A 4,644-nucleotide genomic window follows, 5' to 3' on the forward strand; every position below is an offset into this window, starting at 1 on the left:
TTTCTTTCTTTCTTTCTTTCTATATATTTATATTTATTTCAAGCCATTTTTACAATTCCAACCCATTTCATAATTGTATTCAAAAGGGTAACAAATTGAGACATTTTACTCTAATAAATAATGAAATAATAAATATAAAATACTATCACCACCACCAACAATACTACTACTACTAATAACAATTATAAAAACAACAATTTCCCCAGTTCCACCCCCATTTCATAATTCAATGAATAATTACAGTAATTGTCAAAAAGGCATTTTATTCAAACAAATTGGACTAATAATGATGATGATGATGACGACGATGATGATGATAATACTTTTAAAAAATCTGAAATATTACTAAGATACCATAATACTGTATATGTTTGGATATATTTAGCAGATGTCATTATTGAACTGATAAAACCTGCTGTAGCCCATATGTTTAAAAGATGTAACATCTGCACAAGATACTATTTTTGGCCGCTCAGAATGTCATTCTTAACATCAATTAGCAGTAATTCTTATAAAGCATCACCTAAAGGGCAGGCATGACATCAAACTCATAAAAATCCTGAACCAATCTCAGCAAATGAGTCCAGTCAATGTCAGATGATCATTCCCAGCTGTGTTGTGACATCGTAGTGAGATCCAGACGCCACTGAAGCACACAACATGACATCTATTGAGAGGCTAATCTCAGACTGCAGTCATCAGGACCCCACAGCGTCAAGAACCACACTGCAGTGCATGCATTTCCAACCTTGCGTGATACATAAAACTATATACATACTGTACAATTTGACCGCTTTAAGGTGTTCTGAATTGTATTCAGTATGAATGTTTAAAAGTACTAAAACGAGACAAAATGAGTTAGAGAATTTAGAGGTTAGAGAATACCATCGTACACGGCTTTGAGATATTATAGCTCAGATCCTTTTTGATGAAATTGAAGAATTTCATGTGCTCATATTAACTATCATATTAAATTCATATGAAATCATATTAAAATCTTTGTCTATTGATTGCACACTTTGGTATCTTGGCAAATCTGAGCACAGTGAGACATTGTTCAAGAGGTTAAATTACTGTGGTCTGTTTCTCAAGAGCCTTAATATATATATATATATATGAATGAAAAGTTATTATTCATTGAACATTTTGCCACAAGATCTACAAAAAAAATCTACAAGAGTTCGTCTCGGGTTACTTATGTAACCATGGTTCCCTGAGGGGAACGAGACACTTTCAGTTACACCTTCTCGACATTTTTATTTAATTTCTGCTGTTAACTCTGCCTAATTTTTACCTACTACATTTCCCAAAACAATCAATATACAACAGAACACACTGTGCAATATTGTTTCCCCACAATGCAATGCTGATTTTTATTCATTTATTTATTTATTGTTTTACTGCGATGAAGCAACCATCCATGATTCAAGTGTTTTTTTTTTTTCTCTCTCTCTCTTTTACTCCATAGGTAACATTGTCACACAAAATTAGAATAATGGAAAGTAAATTTTAAGTTTACATTTAAATATACTACTGTTTGAAATTGTTGTGTAATGTACTCTGCCTTACATATTAATAGTAAACCTACTATTATCTACTAGTATCTATTTTTCAGTGTGTACTGCACATCATTTATTAAGCAGTAAGCCAGTATTCCATTCTGAACATAACCTTTGTCTCATCATTGACTCTAGGGTCTCCTAAAGGAATTTTGAGGATTTCAGATGATTTCAAAGAGGCACAGGGACAATTTCGAGGTTACGTCAGCAGGTGCAGCGCAGGGAGCTGTCTGAAAGAAACTTTCTGATGACTGATAGTTTCAAACAGGACTTCAGAGAGACCGGTTCAAAACTTCATAAACTGCAGCTTTCTCCAGTAAATGAACTTGCCGGTCCCCTGTGCACTGCCCTCTAGCTATAATGCAGCAAAATGTTCTCAGTTTGTTTATGAAGGTTCATATTGCATTTTATGTATCAGCTTACAGTGCGTTTCACTTTGATGTGCATCACCAGCTTAAATAGCATAAACATGCCAAACCACTGTGATAAAAGAGCGATGGAATACCGTTTCAGTTTTATAATGGACTGACCATCTTTCTGTTTCCGTATGTTGACACAAACAAGTACATTCACACTCATATTTCTAAACGCATTGTGCAAGTAACAACAAGGCATTACACATTCAATTAGACAAAAATTCACATTTATTTATTTTTAAACAAGTGTAGAACTTTACATCCTTTGTAGAGATGGGCTCCTTAACATGTTTATCAGAGATGGGTTTCATAATTATGCTTATGAGGATGAACTACGTCGACCAGTGCTGTAAAATATTCACAAAAGCATCATTTTTAAAGAATAATTTAATAAATAAATATCCAACCCCAGCTGCAGTAACATGTCTTTAAAGAAGAAGGTCCTCCTTCATGCTCAGCTGTGACATTGTTCATGCTTTGCACAGATTTGCACAAAATAAATGTGTGCAAGGCACGAGAACATGAGAATCTACTAAAACGAACGGATCTGAAGCGGCAAAGCCATTTTCATGAACAGGACAGAGGAATGGCGATGTCTTTTGCAGCGTAGCTCATCATAAACACGCTTCAAATCTTTTTTACATAGTAATCTCATTTTCAAAATCTCTTCATTTGCTTTATATTTAGGGTTGCTCTTGATTCTTTTATAGCAATTTATTTTACACAATCAATACAACAAAATATATTGTTCTATGTTATATCATTACCCTTGACAGTTCCGTGAATGATTGAGAGAATGTAAGGCCTGGGGTTTGTTTGCTAGTGGTCATATGGGGTTTTGTTGATGATTGTAAAAAGGGTGTTACAGGACTCCTTGAGTTCAGTCAGGACAATCTCTGCATGTCTCAAGGTCCTGGAAATTCCATTTTTGTATATAATAAAAAAAGACAAAGCAAAACCGCATTCAAAAGAGAAATATGTGAACATATATGTACATCCTTTGAGAAACATATGCACTGGAACGAGAAATACTTTTTTTGTTGGCTTAATTGTATTTATTTATTTTAAATGTGAAACTGTATTTCTATAACCAGGCCCACACGGAATCTGCAACCGCAGAAAACTGGAGATTTCCTCAAAACTAGAAGGCCCTCATTCACAAAGTTAGACTGTACACTTCATCTGACCCTTGCTTGTTTGCTTATTAAATAATTGTGGCTAATTTGATTACATTCAGCTACCAAAAACAGGGTAACAATTAAAAATTGCAAAAATATGTTTCCCTATTAGTGTTTTCTGTCTTGTTTTCCAGTAAAAATTCTTAAAACATTTTTTTTAACAAAATAGTATACTTGCTGAAATATGTCTTGAACTAAGATGTTTCTTACCCCATTGGTAAATGTTCTTCTTCTTTTTCTTTTCTTTTCAGCATATACCTTAACTCTTGTGCTTTGCTGAAAATCATGTACCTAATGTGGTGTTGCCAGCCATTTAAGAATTGTTTACAAATGTCTTGTTATGCTATATTATCACCAAATCTTGGATTCAATCTTTCCGTCCACTTGTTTTCTTTCAGTTGGTACAGATTTTGTATTTATTTTTGGAACTGAATGATTGTGGGCTTCATTGATCTGAGTTGCCAAGTCTGTGCTTACTTTTAGACTGTTGCCGCAGTTTTTTTTTTTTTGTCTGTGGGTTAAAGCAAAATTCCCTGCCCCCCTGGAATGTGATTTTGATCAAGTACGACCTCCATGGAACACAATTTTAGTGTAATTTTGATTGCCAATTTCCGCTATTGGGCTTGTTTTGGCCATGATTGGGCTAGTTTTGTTACGAAGACCTGGCAACCCTGGCTTATGCACCTCAGTTATTGAATGAAAAGCATTCTTTTTGGATGATTTTCATTCAAAACCTGTGCTAATTGAAAGAAAACATTTTAATAAAAAATATTTGGTGATAATATAGCATAATGGCATAACATAGCATTTTTGACCGGGAATATTTTTTTATCCCCCCAATGGGATAAAAAAAAATACAAATAATAATTCAACATTTTTTTTGAACAAAAATCTTAATATCAGGTTTTATGCATTTTTGCTGTACAAGTAAATGCATTTTTGTAAGGATACCTTTACCAAAAACAAGACATAAGCTTTGTGTGACATTTCATGAGTGACAACTTTCCACTGCAAATTTCCACCTAAAATCAGCACAGAAAATGCAATTAAAAGTCTGCAGATTCCGTCTGGGCCTGCCTGTAACTCGTTGGACAGCAGCGGTACATCTCCATTATGTGTGCAGTTATGTGGGAGGCTAAAAAAGGAAGACCACTCTGCCATCGGTGGATGGGCGGGGCTGTGTACATGGTGGGCGGTGCTTACAGTTTGTTTTAAAGGCTTGTGACCAGCTGCATTTGTCCCTCTCGTACGTCCCCCTCGGGGACACAAGCGTCTTTAGAGACGGGGATGATGAGGCCCTCGCTACTGTCTCTGCTCATCTGATAATACGCGTGCAGCTGCTGGCCTGACCCCAGGTTGGGCATGCTTTTATAGTAAACGTCTTCGCTCGGACTGTGTTTGGATGGCGAGAGGTCCTGGCCAACGTCTAGACTGCTCTCCGAGAACGGCGAGTCTCTGAGGTTTGGCATGCTGGTGTACACCGAGTCTCTG

This window comes from Sinocyclocheilus rhinocerous, unplaced genomic scaffold (genome assembly GCF_001515625.1).
Source record: "Sinocyclocheilus rhinocerous isolate Xijiao unplaced genomic scaffold, SAMN03320098_v1.1 scaffold76, whole genome shotgun sequence".
Lineage (NCBI taxonomy): Eukaryota > Metazoa > Chordata > Actinopteri > Cypriniformes > Cyprinidae > Sinocyclocheilus > Sinocyclocheilus rhinocerous.